The sequence below is a fragment of the Armigeres subalbatus genome, chromosome 2 (genome assembly GCF_024139115.2).
Source record: "Armigeres subalbatus isolate Guangzhou_Male chromosome 2, GZ_Asu_2, whole genome shotgun sequence".
NCBI classification, from domain to species: Eukaryota; Metazoa; Arthropoda; class Insecta; order Diptera; family Culicidae; genus Armigeres; species Armigeres subalbatus.
Genome location: NC_085140.1, coordinates 329,172,137 through 329,190,634, shown reverse-complemented (window position 1 = coordinate 329,190,634; position 18,498 = coordinate 329,172,137). Strand labels below are relative to the sequence as shown.

Sequence of the window (18,498 nt, the reverse complement as noted above, 5' to 3'; positions counted from 1 at the left end):
CATAGTGAGTGCAGCTTCAACGTCTGTTCTCTGTGGCTAAACTTCAAATTGATGTCAGCATCAATCCAGCATTTTACGTGTGGTAATGGTCGCCACAATTTTACTGATGTTCTGGTAGGGTTCAATCGATCTGACATTTGGCTTGTGTCGTTTGACATTGCAGTGATCATCACAAGGGGTGTCTCACCGCTAACGATGGCAGCGAATTTCAATCGAAATAAAGTCGATTTTTATTATATGGGCAAATTGATGAATATTGCAACACACCTTCAACAGCACTGAACTGTAATTTTTGTCTTAGCAAGCGCGGATTTTGGGCGTTACCAATGGCATTATTTGTTCGTTTATTTTGGCATCAACAAATAAGTTGGAAAATGGTTGCTGAAGATATTTTTAATTTATATTAATTACCAATAAACTGTTTTCTTATTTCAGACTTTGGTTGTTGAAGATAGTTACAGCACAGACAAACAGACGTAACACTTGAGAAATAAGCATCGACCAAGACTTCAACGATCAATTTGAATTGGATTGATTGAGCGTTTCACAACTAGAGGCACTAGCGTCATAATCCTTCGAGTTTGACATTTCACTTCAGCGCCTTCTGGTGACAATGTCATACGAAACATTGTTTCGTGTAACATGCTCGCAAGATGGTGGCAGAGGAGTTGAGCGATAGATTTTTTAGAAAAATGTTCAAGCTGTTACGTCTGTTTGTCTGTGGTTACAGGACGATCCAGAAGACGACACCACAGACAAACAGACGTAACACTAGAGAAATTACCATCGACCATGACTTAAACGATCAATTTGAATATGATTGATTGTGCGTTTCACAACTAGAGGCGCTAGCGTCGTATTCCTTCGAGTTTGACATTTCACTCCAGCGCCTTCTGGTGACAATGTTATACGAAACATTGTATCGTGTGACATGCTCGCAAGATGGTGGTAGAGAAGTTGGGCGATGGATTTTTCAAAAAAATGTTCAAGCTGTTACGTCTGTTTGTCTGTGACGACACTATCTTGAGCTGAATAAAAGATATTTTAGTTACTATATAAAGATTGTCGCTGTCGTCACTGTCCGGAACATCTTTTGCTGGCGAGGATAGGGGAGCTAAATGTCAAAGAAGGAAAATCCATACGATTTGACAGGTATGTACCACACATGTTTCGGACAGCAGAACAAAGGGAACAGAAGCGACAATCTTTATCTAGTAACTAAAATATCTTTTAGCTGAATAGATGTATGTAAAAGGAAAACATACTGAGGCTATAGGCGAATTCGAGAAGGATCCAGTGGTAGAGTGCGCTGCGAGAGTTTGGGAGAAAAGTCGTCAGAAGCGATTATTTACATTCGAAATCAAATTTTCTCCATCAAATTTACTTCATTTTTTGTTATGTTGTCACCGACGAACCGACGTGTCACTGGCGCTCTCTGATTGTCTCACACTTTTTAACGGTCATTCGCTTTTGCGGGCGATCGCTTCTGTCAAATGAGCTAAGACACAACTCCGCTGCAATGTTAATACACGTAGGTTGGTGGCTGAGCTACGAAAACTTCGCGAGCCATTATGGGGGTGGCGGTAGTGTTCGATGATTTTTCATCATGGCGTCGTGGGCAGCAAATTTGAATTATTTTCCATGGGGTGACACCATTGACGAATACATAGACCTCAATGTCCGGTACAAACTGTTGTAATTTCGGGCACCATGTCTTCTTCTTTATTTTACGAAAAATACCCCTCGGGAGTGACGAATTACATTTAATTTCGCGACAGTTGACTTACCCCTCTTGATGGTCTGACATTTTGTTGCTGTCAAAAATCGGCAATGCGAGGTGTCAAACTCTTTGTTTACTTTAGTAATTGAATTATGGTCTTACGTCTTGCGACTAATTAAAGTTTGTAGAATATTTATTTAGTAAAATAGTGAATAAGTTATATCACGATTTATGAGGCCCGTCCGATTGAAGGGCAGTACGGGTCGTGCGAAGGATAGGTAACCAAAAATCGCTTCTAAATGGGATTTCCAAGCGAGTTTTCGTCAAGGCCACGACCGGCTCGATACATCTACCATCTGCGGCTGCTGCGGGTGGAGCATACAACCTACAGTGGATGTCCAGCATGTTACAGTAGCTGCTGTAGTAAATAGAATCTTTGGCTTTGCATCGGACAGTTTGGCGTTGCAGCAGCACCCCGTTATTCATCCAGGTGAAAGCTCACATAAACTGTTGAGCCGCGAATGAATTGCTCACTTTTAAACAAACGGCGCAGTCTGGACCGATTCTTCGACGTAAAAAAACAAGAGCAGTTAGCCTGCCTCGCCTTATGGGAATGGGACTGAAGTGCTAAACTCCCGGAAATAAACCGAAAAAAGCGACTGACATATCTTGGTTTAGTAGGCTATGGTATGGCCGGAATCTACGTTGACGATGCGTATTCTAGCGAAATTTATTGGAAACATTATTTCAAAACCGTTTGGCAAAGACATCTCTCGGAATCGTAGGTACGCAGGTACGGTAATGCTGTTGATTAATATTATTTATATGAAATTTATACTTCAGAAACTAGGACATGACCGGTAGCGCAAACTCTGTTGAGAACCGGGCGAGCATGCGAAAAATAAACAGTGACATCTGGATCGCAAGAGTAAGCCATCAGGTGAGTAGTTTTCCGAAATAGTTTATTGCGGTTCCAGTTGAAAATCGTTATGAGCTCACGCGACAATTAAAATTTCTCTCATTTACGGATGTCGCAATTGCCTCCCGAATAGTACGTATATAAACGCACGGCTATGGAATAGATTCGAACTACATACTGGGAAATGGGAGAAAACTCGATTCGTTGGTTCAGCTCACTTCGATTTTCAATAGTATTTATTATGTCTTCCGGTTCCTGATATATTTACGGTTTTATTACAAACTGATTATTCTGAACTTGTAATGATTTGTAAAGCATTTATTTTTCATAAATACGTTGGGTTTAGTTATTCGAGTTTGACGTGGTTTAATTTTGTTTAAATTTGATTGTTTTTATTGATCTCGATTCAGTTGAGTTCAAAGAGTGAATTGGTAAATTATTTTCAATTCAAGTAATTATAGACTTTCCGGTCAATTCAAATGAACTATCTTACCCTGGTTACCCGCAATTTGAAAATTCCCATCTTGCGGCTTAGTGCTCATTACAACTCCTGCAGTTATAACTGCGGGATTTTAAACCAAGTTACCTTTTATGTTTTCGCATTATGACTAACACTAGCATTGCGACTGAATATTCTTATGGGAAGTCGAAACCGAAGTGGGAGGAAAAGAAAGGTCGACGGACAGACATGTTCAGTTCGTCGAGCTGAGTCGATTGGTATAAAACACTATGGGTCTACGAGCCTTCTAAAAAAAAGTTCGTTCTCGGAGTGAAATGATAGCCTTTCGGTACAACTTTGTTGTACAAGAAAGACAAAAACGCAGCTTAATGTCTTCTAGGTATTTCAAAGGGAAACATTTTGGGATCCCGAAGAGCATCATTTTAGAATCAAAAGGGAATTCCTTTTGGCATACTTAACCTTTTCAGAACGCCCGCCCATTTTTGTAACACGAGCACGCGTGCGTTGTATTTTGTACTACACTTTTTGCATTTATTATGGTTATCATCTCTCAAAGCTAAGAAAATAGACGCTTACAATCTTCAATAAACTTGTTCAGAACATCCAGACCTTTAACCTAAAATGCAGAATAGTTGGGAATTAATCCGTTTGGCAGCGCTAGCATATGCGTGATGATTTAATGTGGTGTATATTTTAAGACCTATTATATAACACATAGGCAGCTTTGCCCTAGAATGTGGTCCTTCCATGATTTCCAAACGCTAGCGATCCTCGCGGTGGAAGGCAAGCTTCACTGAACAACGCGTATTTATAAGACAGAGCAGCATCGCATGCTTTGCTGTCTCTTTCTTTCGCCTTGGATATATGGGAGTGCCGCCCGTCAATTGTTGATATGTACACAAAGAGCTTACTTTGAAAATAGCAGTTTGTTCTATGATGCCTATCTGTTTTGTGCCGGAGTGGCCTGTGCAGTGCATAAAAGTCTTCTCCATTCAGCTCGGTCCGCAAGTCGTCCTCCACTTGATCGATCCACCTTGCTCGGTGTGCACTTCACCTTCTTGTTCCCGTCGGATCGTTGTCGAGAGCCATTTTTACCCGACTGCTGTCCGACATTCTGGCTACGTGCCCGGCCCACTACAGTCTTCCGATTTTCGCGGTGTGAACGATGGATGGTTCTCCCAACTACTGATGCAACTCGTGGTTCATTCGCCTCCTCCACGTACCGTCCGCCATCTGCACCCCACCATAGATGGTACGCAGCACTTTCCTTTCGAAAACTCCTAGTGCGCGTTGGTCCTCCACGAGCATCGTCCAGGTCTCGTGTCCTTGGAGAACTAGCGGTATAATATGCGTTTTATAGATAGTCAGTTTGGTAAGGCGGCGAACTCTATTTGATCGGTTACGATTTCCTGCTATGATGCGTCTCCGAATTTCTCTGCTGGTATCGTTATCGGAGGTCACCTGTGAGCACATGTACACGAATTCTTCAACCACCTCGATTTCGTCACCACCGATACAATCCGTTTAGCCTCCCTTTTTCAATCTTATGTAGGCTTCCTCCATCTTCTCAAAGTTACGTGTCGTCGGCGAAACCAAATAGCTGGACAGACTTCGTGAAAATCGTACCACTCGTGTCGATCCTTGACCTTCGTATTACCCCCTCTAAAGCGAATAGCAGACACGAAAGACTATCACCTTGCCGTAATCTTTTGCACGTTTCAAATGGACTCAAGAATGCCCCGCACATCACCCGATCCATCGTCGTCTTGACCAACCGTATCAGTTTATCTTGAAATTCGTTTCATGCATTAGCTGCCATAGCTGGTCCCGATCGATTGTATCATATGCGGCGTTGAAGTCGATAAATAGATTATGTGTGGGCACGTTGTTTTTGCGGCATTTTTGCCTATAGGATTTATAAAGTTATTACTTTACTTATGGGTGCTGTACACCTCCAGTGTTGCAAAGGGCCGACTTGAATTTCCATCCTGAGCGATTTCCAGCTATCGGTTTAACCCGTTTCGGTCTGACCTACAAATCAAAATTTAAATAACCCGTGTGGGCTCATTTTTCGTCCGATTGCCATGAAATTTTCAGGAAGAAGCGTCATCATGTCTGGGGGGTCCTGGGTCTGGTGCAGTCAAAAACGGGTCATTTTTTTAAAACCATTGATAAATGAACAAAAGAGCCCAGAATGTTGATGCAAACGTGGTCAATCATCATTGACCAGCACCAGAAGTAAGTTTTGATACAATTGGATCACCAGGACATGGTTCCGGATGTTCCGGGAACCTGGTTCCCTGGGGTAGTGGACACTTTTCAAGTGGTGTAAAAACCAGTCTTGCGACATATCAAACTTCATGATTTTGGAAGACAATCTCAATAGATGAGTTTTTGAAAGGTTTTGGATACATTGGTCACGGTCGGAAGTGTTCCTGGAAACCTGGTTCCCTCAGGGAAGCGGACAAATTTCGATTAGCACCGAAACCCATCTTTCAACATATCAAACTCCATGATTTTGAAAGACAAGTTCAATAGATAAGTTTTTGAGAGGTTTTGGACACATTGACCACATCCGGAAGTGTTCCCGGGAACGTGGTTCCTTCAAAGAAGTGGACAAATTTCGATTAGCACCGAAACCAATCTTGCGACATATCAAACTCCATGATTTTGAAAGACAAGCTCAATAGATGAGTTTTTCAGAGGTTTTGAACACATTGGCCACGTCCGGAATTGTTCCCGGGAACCTGGTTCCCTAAAAAAAGTGGACAAATCTCGCCTAGCATCAAAACCCATCTTGCGACATATCAAACTCCATGATTTTGAAAGACAAGTTTCATAGATGAGTTCTTGAGAAACTTGAGATAGACTAATAGATGAGTTTTGAGAGGTTTTGGACACAATGGCCACATCCGGAAGTTTTCCCGGGAACCTGGTTCTCTCAAGGAAGTGGACAAATTTAGATTAGCACCAAAACCCATCTTGCGGCACATCAAACTTCATAATTTTGGAAGACAATCTCAATATATTAGTTTTTTAATGGCTTTGAATACATTGGCCACGTCCGGAAGTGTTCCCGGCCTGGTTCCCTCAGAAGCGGACAAATTTTGATTAGCACCGTAACCCATCTTGCGACATATCAAACTCCATGATTTTGAACGACAAGCTTCTTCTTCTTCTTCGTTGGCATTACATCCCCCACTGGGACATTGCCGCCTCACAGCTTAGTGTTCATTAAGCACTTCCACAGTTATTAATCGCGAGGTTTCTAAGCCAGGTTACCATTTTTGCATTCGTATATCTTGAGGCTAGCACGATGATACTTTTATGCCCAGGGAAGTCGAGACAATTTCCAAGCCGAAAATTATCTAGACCGGCACCGGGAATCGAACCTAGCCACCCTCAGCATGGTCTTGCTTTGTAGCCGCGCATCTTACCGCACGACTAAGAAGGGCCCCAACGACAAGCTCAATGCATCAATTTTTTTAGAGATTTTTAACACATTGGCCACGTCCGGTTCCCGTTAGTGTAATGTATCCGGAAAGTGATAGTTTTTGTTCGTGTATTGCGTTCCAACAGTGATTCGGATAAAGTGATTTTTTTACGCATTAAATCGCTAGATTACAAGTGGAGTTCGCGCGGACCGATTTTGTTGTGCTGTGCGGAAACCAATCTGTCGTGTTGTCGTGCGGGATAGTTTGTGCGGTTGAAATAAAAACGTTGTTGGATGTAGAACGTTCGCGTGATTATCGAAACATCATATTCTGTTGTGCGGGCGAATACATTAAAAAGAAAGTGAAACCATCAGTGCAGGTGAGCGTAAGGATGGTAAAGAAAATATGGTAAGCTTTATTGTTAAACTTTGATTCAAAAATAATGCTTTCTATCACTAAATACACGCCAGAATCAAATAGATTAAATTTTGATTCAGGAAGTGTGAATACACTTCAGATATCATTATGATATGTGGGTGTAATCATGCGGGGCTTATTGTACATGAATATAGCTTCGGAATGCATGCGTTCTTGAAATGGGCTATAGGAGTTGCAATAGAGCTATCACCTTCTAGCTCCCGGATCTAAGATTCTTGCAATTATATAAATAAAATGGTTGCACGAATATTCTATCCATAATGCCACTGCCAGACAGTGGGAGTTAGATTGTAAACACGCACACACGCACACACACACATTGGCCACGTCCGGTTCCCGGGAACCTGGTTCCCTCAGGAGACCGGACAAATTGCGATTAGCACCGAAACCCATATTGCGACATGTCAAACTCCATGATTTTGAATCACAAGCTCAATAGATGAGGTTTTGAGTGGTTCGGACACATTGACCACGTTCGAAAACGTTCCTGAGAACCTGAATCCAAATCCGGAAGTCAAGGAGACCTGATTCGCTAAGTGAGATAGGCAAATAACAATTAGCGCCGAAACCCAATTTTCGACGTTTTTTAGAATTAATTTTAGAATTAGATTAATTTGAAACTTTGACCATATCGGCCATATGGAGTGTTCCCTGCAGCCTGGTTCTCTCAAGGAAATGGAGGATTTTCAGTTAACCACGTAACCTACTTTGCGATACATTAGAATTCATTATTTAGAAAGACAAATCCAGCAGATGAGCTATTGAAAGTTTTTAGACGCATTTCCACGTTCGAAAACGTTCCTCAGTATCCTATTCTTCTTCTATGGCTCTACATTTCAACTGGAACTTGGCATGGCTTTTGAACTTAGTGTTCTATTAGTGGCCCTCCTTAGCCGTGCGGTAAGACGCGCGGCTACAAAGCAAGACCATGCTGAGGGTGGCTGGGTTCGATTCCCGGTGCCGGTCTAGCAGAGATGCATCCTGAACAGAACATGAGCCAAGAGCGTGCCTTGGTGTTCTTAGTTTTGAACTCTGAACACTGTTCAGTGTGCACTGGGTTGGTACGCAAGCAAAACGATCATGGTAACTAAGATTCCTTAGATTTGGAACTATGCAAAAACATACGAACATGCTTGATTTCTATTCGTTAGATGCCCACGTGTTCCATTACCAGCCGAAAAATGTGTAGCATGCCGTCGTTTGAATTTGTTTTCCTAGGATACGAGTTGCTAAGTTGGGTCAGTGCTCTTTAACAGTGTGCTGTGTTCAAAACGTTTTGAACACGAACACGCGTTCTCGTGTTCCGATGCATCTCTGCGGTCTAGGCAATTTTCGGATTGGAAATTGTCTCGACTTCCCTGGGCATAAAAGTATCATCGTGTTCGCCTCATGATATACGAATGCAAAAATGGTAACCTGGCTTAGAAACCTCGCAGTTAATAACTGTGGAAGTGCTTAATGAACACTAAGCTGCGAGGCGGCTCTGTCCCAGTGTGGGGATGTAATGCCAATAAGAAAAAGAAGAAGTTCTATTAGCATTTCCACAGTTATTAGTTTAAAGCTTTTCTATGCCCGCAATTACATGATTATGTAAGTTGTGTGGCAAGTACAATTGATAAACTATGCCCAAGAAGTCGATAATGTTTCCCATCCGTAAACATCCTTGGCCGGACCAAGAATCGAACTCGCCATCTCCGAATTGACAATCCTACGTCTTTTCTCGCAAGGCTAACTGGAGACCCGGATCCATCAGTATAGTGGACAAATTTATATTTGCCTCGAATTCCATTTTACGAAATAATAAATTACATAATTACGAAAGACAAGTTCAGCAAAGAGTCCGGTCAATATGTCTGAATGCTCTCAAAACTTCATCTTGTTTGGACTTTCAAAATCAAAGTTTGATTCATAGCAAGAGCTAATAAAAATGTGTGCCCTTTCCCATGAACACTTCCGGATGTGGCCAACGTGTCCAAAAATTATTAAAAATTTATCTATAGAGCTTGTTTTTCAAAATCATGAACCAAGAAAATTATTTAGCTTTTTTAGTGGAATGTTTTCACTGTCATAAGACGAGTATACAGTAAAACCTCCTTGAGTCGATATTGAAGGGACCGTCGACTCATGGAAATATCGAGATGTGGAATAGAAAATCCTTCAAGTAGCTGTTTGAAGGGACCAAAGTAACCCCGACAATATTTTTTTTATTATTGAATAATAATAAATCAAGGAAGCAATTGAGTCGATATCGAGTCATAGAACATCGACTCATGGAGGCTTGCCTGTAGTACAATTCCATTTAAGGACATAGTTGGAAGAGTACCACGATGGCCGCCAATATGGCACCAAACCTTCCACGGGCCAACCCCACACCTCCCGCACTCCTCTCCCATCAACATTCGAATGCATCGAACAGCATCGAACAAAAGTTTAATATTCAAATTACTAACCTGCTCACAGCATATTTATTCACTTCCCGTGATAATGAACATGTTTATCCAAAGAGTCTTATGCATTTTGGCTCGAATAATATCATAAATCAGCAGTTTCGTGCCAATTTATTAGCCGTTCGCGATTTGGTGGGCTTATCATTGCACTTCACTTCTTCTCAAAGGGCACTGAAAAAATCAAGTTTTCACTCACTTCTCCGCACATGAGGAGCCCGAAATGTTGATGGAATGCAAATTAAACATCACTTTTCGAAATCAGTCACTTGTTTAAACCGAAAACTTAATATAAACTGCTATTTTTGCCCGAAAAAACGATTAAAAACTGATCGCGGAGCGAATGTAAACAACGGCACCGGCAGCAGCAAACTAATAATTAGGGTGGCTCAAAAAATAATTTTGCTCCGCCACGCTCAGTCGATTGTGATTTATAATTTGGGTGTCATCCGATGGTTTGGGCTGGCTTGAATAGAGGCTTACCGTGCACAAGTCGTTTCAGGTGTGTATGACAGTTTATATGGCGAGGTTGAATTTAACCTTATTCTGATTGTGGTGCTTCGTCATTGGGCCCTGACGAGGGGGGAGACCATATGACTGGATGAAATATTCAAGAGCTTCAACTCCATAGACAATCCATATTGAATGGTCGTTCCAATAGTTGCGAGTCGATTTTAATCGAGGTTGCGAAACTTTAGCATGATAATTAGGCTTCTTAGAAGGCATCAGGGAAACGTGCAATTCAACAGAATACCCTGAATTTGTCTGTGATATCTATCGCACCAGGGGCAGATGCTTCATAAAAAATGTGTGACATGGGGGTGAGTGGGGTATAAAATGCTATTTTTGCGTTACGTAATCAATGGATCTTTCCTGCGGTGCGGTTTTCTTTCAGTGAAGTCTCTGGAATGTTGCTTTCAGCTATGTGGGTTCTCTTTTCGCCAGCGTATGGAGGGGAGGCACTGTAGCCAGTGTAATAAAATGTTTAGTTTCCATACTAGTTTTCATACAATCTTGAACCGGCATGCGCTCAACCACTTTTTGTTCAAATCGGTTTTTGGAGGACACTCGGAGCATGGGACGGAATGGAGTGAGCGTGGTGGTGCTGGGTCGTTTTTTGAACCACCCTACTAATATTCTTTGTTTTTTTTAATACGACACCAATACTACTACAGTATATGACAGTTTTTATTGTACAAATACTTTCAAAGCTTTGTTTTGGTACTCAACCCACCTTCACCTTAATTCCACTACGACGTGGTGGAATTAAATGGAATTGTACTAAACTCATCTTATGATAGTTGTTACCGCAACCACTGTGCGAGAGATCTCTTCGACCATGACATTGGTGAAGCACTCGAATATAGCTACGCACACGGAACAACGATAAACCATCGATAAGCGACACCCTGTGAACGTACTTTATCTGTATACAATTCTATCCAACACTTATGCAATGAGGTAGTTTAATTCCGTCATTGGGATAAGTTTATAGAGTCAGAAGTCTATCCCTATTGTGAGCAGTAATCACACCGCTATCGTTTAGTGTTTATGATCTAAAAGTTGATCTCGAGAGCCTTTAGTAAAAGCTACATCATTCCACGTATGTTTCATTGTATACAGCAACTAGTATCATTTTTGCTTGGAAATGCATGATGGTAACACATGAATTACGATGGTTATAGGGATGCTCATAATGAGATTGTAGTAAGATCTAATTGTAGGAAATTTATTATACTTTATACAGGAAAGTGTGTGAACGATCGAGTTGTTGGTGAATTATATGAATTCAGCAAGATGAATACAGAAATGTAAGAATCATTTAAAATTTACAAATAAGAATCTAATTAAAATATATTTACAGCTTAGAAGCTGCTCAGTAATGCAACTGAAAGACTGTATTTAATGAAGTTGTCCGTAACAATAGTGAAAATCATGGAGTTTTATATGTCGCAAGATAAGTTTCGTAGCTAATCAAAATGTTATCGCTCCCCTCAGAGCACCAGGATCCAAGGAACACTTCCGGACGTGGCCAATGTGTCTTAAACATCTCAAAAACTCATCTTTTGAGCTTGTCTTTCAAAATCGTGGAGTTTGATAAGTCGCAAGATGGGTCCCGCAGTTAACCAGGTTCCCGGGAACACTTCCGGCCGTGGCCAATGTGTCCGAAACGCCTGAAATGCTCATCTTGTGAGCTTATCTTTCAAAATCATGAAGTTTGGCATGTCGCAAGATGGGTTTCAGAGCTAATCCAAATTGTGTACTTTCCTGAGGGAACCAGGCTCCGCACGTGGCCGCATGTGTCCAACGGTATCAGGCCATTTGGCCGAAGGTCATTAGGCCGAATGGTCATTAGGCCGAATGGCCATTAGGCCGAATCATCAAAAAGAAGCATAAAGTGAAAAATGAGAAGTTCTTTCTTCACCTTACCCCTTCTTCCTTCCCCCTTCTTGTATCTACCTTCTTCTTTCTTCTTTTCTCTTCCTTAATTCTTCCTTCTTTCTTCATCTTCTTCCTTCTTCCTTCTTCCATCTTCCTTCTTCTTTCTTCCTTCTTCCTTCTTCCTTCTTCCTTCTCCCTTATTCCTTATTCCTTCTTTGTTTCATCCTTCTTCCTTCTTTCTTCTTCCTTCTTCCTCCTTCTTTCTTCATTCTCCCTTCTTCCTTCTTTTCTTCTTCCTTCTTTTCTTCTTCCTTCTTCCTTCTTCTTTCTTCCTTCTTCCTTCTTCCTTTTTTTCTTCTTCCTTCTTTTCTTCTTCCTTCTTCCTTCTTCTTTCTTTTTTCTTCCTTCTTCCTTCTTCCTTCTTCCTTATTCCTTCTTCCTTCTTCCTTCTTCCTTCTTCCTTCTTCCTTCTGCCTTCTGCCTTCTTCCTTCTTTCGTCTTTCTTCTTCCTTCTTCCTTCTTCCTTCTTCCTTTTTCCTTTTTCCTTTTCTTCATCTTCCTTCTTCCTTATTCTTTCTTCCTTCTTCCTTCTTCTTCCTTCGTCTTTCTTCCTTCTTCCTTCTTCCATCAATCTTTTTCCTTCTTCCTTCTTTCTTCTTCCTTCTTCCTTCTTCCTTTTTCCTTTTTTTCATCTTCCTTCTTCCTTATTCTTTCTTCCTTCTTCCTTCTTCTTTCTTCTTCCTTCGTCTTTCTTCCTTCTTCCTTCTTCCTTCTTCTTTCTTCCTTCGTCCTTCGTTCTTCTTTTCTTCTTTCTTTTTCTTTCTACCTTTTTCCTTCTTCATTCTTCCTTCTTTCTTCTTCCTTCTTCTTTCTTTCTTCTTCCTTTTTCCTTCTTCTGTTTTCTTCGATCTTTCTCCCGTCTTCCTTCTTCCTTCTTCATTATTCCTTCTCCCTTCTCCCTTCTTCCTTATTCCTTCCTCTTTCTTCCTTCTTCTTCCTTCCTTCTTTCTTCTTCCTTCTTTTCTTCTTCCTTCTTCTCTCTTCCTTCTTTACTTCTTTCTTCTTCCTTCTTACTTCTTCCTCCTTTTTCCCTTTTTCTTCTCCCTTCTTACTTCTCCCTTCTTTTTCTTTTCTTCTTCTACCGTTCTACTTCTTCCTCACTTCTCGCTCCCCAGTGCTCATTCGGCCTAATGATTGTTCGGCCTAATGACCATTCGGCCTTCGGCCTAATGACCCAGCATCGTGTCCAACATCTCTCAAAATTTCATTTGTTGAGATTATCTTCCAAAATTATGAAGTTTGATATGTCGCCTGATAGGTTTCAGGGCTAATCGAAATTTGATCGCTTCCCTGAGGGAACCAGGTTTCCGGGAACACTTCCGGACGTGGCCAATGTATTCAAAACCTTTCAAAAACTAATATATTGAGATTGTCTTCCAAAATTATGAAGTTTGATATGTCGCAAGATGGGTTTGGTGCTAGGCGAGATTTGTCCATTTTGTGCATACAGTGCATACAGTCAGGCCACCCTTTTTGGGCACCTTCACTAAGATACCTTGCCTCCAGTCGACCGGTTGCGGTGTCCCAGATATTACGAAATAAAGCGGATGGCATGGAGTCAGCTTTGAGCACCTCGACTGATATGTGATCGGCCCTTGGAGCTTGGTTCTATTTCATTCTTTAGATGGCTCGGTCAATAACTGACCATTTGCGTCTTTCACAGGCATCGTTGCATTCATCTACGGCTTAAGCGTCGTGAGATATCGTAGAGGAGAAGGTTGTTGCGGCTATCTCTCCTTCGTCAACCAGAGAGTCCACCCCGCTCGCTTGTCCCGTCGACATGACCGTTTCAGTTCCTTCTCCAAACCCGAGTATCGTTGACGGGCTAATACTTTGGCTTCTTTGGTTTTTGTTCGCTCTATCGCGGCTTTGGCTTCTCTTCGCTCCTCTATCTTCCTCCAGATCTCATCGGTTATCCATTGTTTTCTCTGGGTGCGCAGTTCGCCCATATCTGCCAGGTAAAGCCATTCTTGATAGCGGTCCATTAGCTTAGTTTAGTTTTTAGCTTTAGCTTTGACTGACTACACATATCTATGGTTGCTACTCTGTGATTGACCAGAATCAGTGAAATTGCACAAAGAATTAACTGAATGATTGACTGCGATTGTTCAAGCATTAATTCTTGATAGCGGTCCATTAGACTTCAATACTGCCACCTCCGGAATATCTGGAGCACGTGTCTCCAGTTTTTCAATAAAGAACCGTTTCACTTAGAGGCCTAGATAGTATCCAGGCTCTAGTTTCACCGTAGCATCTTCCAGTCGAGGGGTCTCCAGTAGCCTTGCGAGCAAAGGCGTAGGATTGCCAATCCGCGGATGGCGAGTTTGATTCTCGGTCCGGTCTTGTGTTTTCGGGTTGGAAACTTTCTCGAAACCCGGGGCATAGTGTATCCATTGTACTTGCCACACAAGATACATACTCTTGCAATGGCGGGCATAGAAAAGCTTACAATTAATAACTGAGGAAATGCTAATAGAATACTAAGTTGAAAAGCTAGGCCAAGTTCCAGATGGACTGTAGAGCCATGGAGAAGAAGAAGAAGATCTTCCAATCGAAGTGTTGAACCGTCGTCCAACTCTCTCCTCCTGACAACGAATCCCTCAGGTACCTGGAGATTGTCGAAGGAATTTTATGAAGTTATTTTGTGAAGGAATTCCCGTAGAAATTTTGAGTGGCAATCCTAAAGGCAGAGATGCATCTGAATACGACAACACGTGTTCGTGTTCAAAACGTTCTGAACACTGTACACTGTTCAAGAGCACTGACCTAACTTAGCAACTTGACACCTTAATTTATTGGATTTTTTTCGGCTGCTAATCTTCAGTTTCTATTCATTTCACACTTGCCGCTCGCTTGTGGCAACGAATCCGCTCCAAAATGCAATGCTTTGAAAAAGTAACCTTATGAAAAATGTATCGCTTTTTTTCAGACTGTTAACGAACAAATTATTTAAATATGATACTTTTTAAAATTAAATGGTAAGTTTGAACTAACTGATTTTCTAAATGCGATTCTATTCTAGCAGGGTCTATACGATCGTACACGGCCAATACATCAACCACCACCAGCTAAATGGATTCGGCATTCTCCAACCTACGAGTCAGAAAAGGTCCATCGCCTAAGCCCAGAGAATCGTTTGTGTATAATAGCGCTAGCTGGAGCTTCCAGCGCTAGACGTAACCGATCGCCTTGTAGAAAGATGTAAGCTATAGCTTGGAGCTTCGACACGTGTCAAAATTCAAGATTAAGTGGAACTACATAGACCAAACAATATCCATCCATCCGGCTTGAAGGAATCTATTATTGAATGCAGTAGGGAATGATTAGGAAAAATAGTCTACTAGATTTGAGCAACAAGAAAAATATGCGCATAACAAAGAACAGAAGAAACGAAGGCTCCTCCGCAAGCTCGATATTCTATTGACCACTGGTTCCTGTCTTTGAGAGTACGTGTGCGTGAAAAATATTACCAATGTGAAGGTAATCTGCGATATCCTGATTTACAGGTAACATTTGGACTACATTCAATTATTCTAAGTTAACCTACATTTATTTCCTTCAACAGGATTGAATCGAATGGGAAGAATGATGGCAGAATCACTCAGAACTCTACTAACTATTCCTTACCTAGTTCTTAAACCACCAATAGTGATTTATGAAAACAACACAACCATATGCAGAAGTCTTAACCCCCGGAGGCACAGAAGGAAAAATCTAAAACGATGCCGAAACCACTGTCTCATATCACGATGTTAGAAACGAACATTCATCGAAACTCTAAAGGGGAAAGGCATCACGGATCGTCCTTGGAGCTCATCAAGCACTTTATATCGGTTTACTACAAATATATCGCCAGTGCACTTTGACTTCAATCATAGACCAATCATTCAATCATAGGCAATCAATCATAGACGAAACAATCAATCATAGACCAATAAATTATTAATAAACCAATCAATCAATCCCGTGATGAACTTATTTTTAAGATACAAAATCTCGTTAATAAAGTATTAAAAAAAATCAATCAATCATGGATCAATCAACTATAGGCCAACCAATATCAATCATAGGGCGATCAATTAATCATAGGCCAATCAATCAATCAGGTCAAGCAATCAATCATAGATCAATCAATCAGTCATAAACCAATCAATTAATCATATGCCAATCAATAAGTCATAGACCAATCAATTAATCATAGGCCAATCAATCAATCATAGACCAATAAACCAATCATAGGCCAATCAATATCAATCATAGATCAAGCAGGTGGCCCTCCTTAGCCGTGCGGTAAGATGCGCGGCTACCAAGCAGTACCATGCTGAGGGTGGCTGGGTTCGATTCCCGTCGCCGGTCTAAGTAATTTTCGATTTGGAAATTGTCTCGACTTCCCTGGGCATAAAACTATCATCGTGTTGGCCTCATGATATACAAATGCAGAAATGGTAACTTGGCTTAGAAACCTCGCAGTTAATAACTGTGGAAGTGAATGAACACTAAGCTACGAAACGGCAATGCCCCAGTGAGGGAATTAATGCCAATGAAGAAGAAGAAGAAGATTAAGCAATGAATCATTTTTTTAGTTCTTCAATTAATCAATTAATCATAAACCAATCAATAAATCATAAACCAATCAATCAATCATAGACCAATCAATTAATCATAGGCCAATCAATCAATCATGGACCATACAATCAATCATGGACCATACAATCAATCATAGACCAACCAATAATGGGCCAACCAATCAATCATAGGTCAATCAATCAGTCATAGGCCAATAAATCAGTCATGAATCAATCAATCATAGACAAATCAATCAATCATAAACCGATCAATCAATCAATCAATGATAGACCAGTCAATCGATCATAGGCCAATATATTATAGACCTATCAATCAATCATAGACCAATCAATTAAACATAGGTCAATCAATCATAAGCCAATCAATTGATCATAGACCAATAGATTCGTCGATTGATATTTATATTACACTATGTATCTCCGGCTCCTCTATCAAAAGTGCGTTTTGAAGTGAGTTGACACCGTATTATGTATAAAATATTTATTGATTTGAAATAAAATAAAGTGATTTTAAGATAAATCTAAATTAATCTTCTTCTTCTTATTGGCATTACATACCCACACTGGGACAGAGCCGCCTCACAGCTTAGTGTTTATTAAGCACTTCCACAGTTATTAACTCGGAGGTTTCTAAGCCATGTTACCATTTTTGCATACGTATATCATGGGGCTAGCACGATGATACTTTTATCCCCAGGGAAGTCGAGACAATCTAAATTAAATTGAAGTTAAATAGTTAAAATGAAACGAACTTTTCACTTTCGGACTACACACATGGACTACATTCAAACACAAATGCAAACTACTAAAACTAAACCAACTTCAATGAAACTTCATAAAATTTTCGTATTGTTAAGTAATAAATTTAAGAGTAGAGTGTATTAATTATTTTTTAAATAAATATCTCAGTGTATCATCTCATTTGGCTCTCTAGTTTTCCATGCGAGCACAAGTATAGCATTAGCTATCCAAAGATGAGTTCGATTTCCCGTTCGGCCTAGGATGTTTTCGGGTGGAAACATAAAAAAGCTGTTAATAATAATTCTGGAAATGTTTAGAAAACACGTTGTATTTGAAAAACAGGGCAAGTTCAACATGATGATAATATAACTCTTCAATGGCTCGGGAACATGACCTGCTTTTCTATTTAGGGTTCTTCAAAGTACGAAATGTGATGTAAAAGAACGTTTGGCACTAGTTATTCATGACTGTTTATTATTACGTAAGTTATTTTTTATTAAACTATTCAACTTCATGCACATTTTGTTTGATTTCAAAGTTCACACAATTGGCCATGACTATGGGCACAAACCTGTTTTGTTTTCAGCAAGATGACGTTCATAACTTGCACATGAATACGGTGGAATGGCCGTGACCGTGTCGCATTTGGTTGCCGCCAACCGAAAAATTACTGATATTTCAAGCCTATACCTTTTACGTCTGGAAGTCACTCTCAGATTTTTGATTATTCTGGTTTATTTATCTAATTTCCTGTGGTGATATATGACATTATTCATAATGCTTCTCTACAACCTGCAAAAAATTAGAATGTTTTGTTAGTGTATTTGGTCAAGTTGCGATAGTAACCCGGGCATACCTGATGTGTCTGATAATCTTAACCGGTGGCAATATAGCCGACCGCGCTGGATCTGACATGTAATAATAGGGGAATTAATTTCGGCCAAACAGTGATTTGTGAATTAGCATGTTTAAAACCGGTATAATCTTCAGGATATTATCAACCGGGGGTGATTGTTCCATTTTACGACAAACACATGTGATAATCAGTAATGACGAGATTCCAAGCTTGACAACCTCCTGTTTTCAGCCGTTGAGCAAACCGACTGAACGTAGCATGAGCCGGACCAAGCCGCATGTAATACGATTGGAAAAATTTCGATCATAATGAGAGCAAATGTCGTGCTGCCTGACATGAAGTTACTGTTTTTCAATTCTATCATCGTTTGATAATCGTTGCGTTGGTGTGAGATAAGTACTTTCAATATTTCCAATATTTTTTCTTAAATGTTCTTACAAGCACTCACTTCCGTTATG

At 40.6% G+C, this 18,498-nt stretch overlaps 1 long non-coding RNA gene across 1 annotated transcript; it reads left to right on the top strand.

The window, feature by feature from the left end:
• The first annotated feature begins 1,873 nt into the window (after window positions 1-1,873).
• On the top strand, window positions 1,874-16,592 carry LOC134216912 (uncharacterized). Its single transcript, XR_009980873.1, has 4 exons — window positions 1,874-2,505; window positions 2,564-2,660; window positions 14,880-15,363; window positions 15,423-16,592. It is a non-coding gene; the product is annotated as an uncharacterized LOC134216912 (long non-coding RNA).
• Window positions 16,593-18,498: the final 1,906 nt, after the last annotated feature.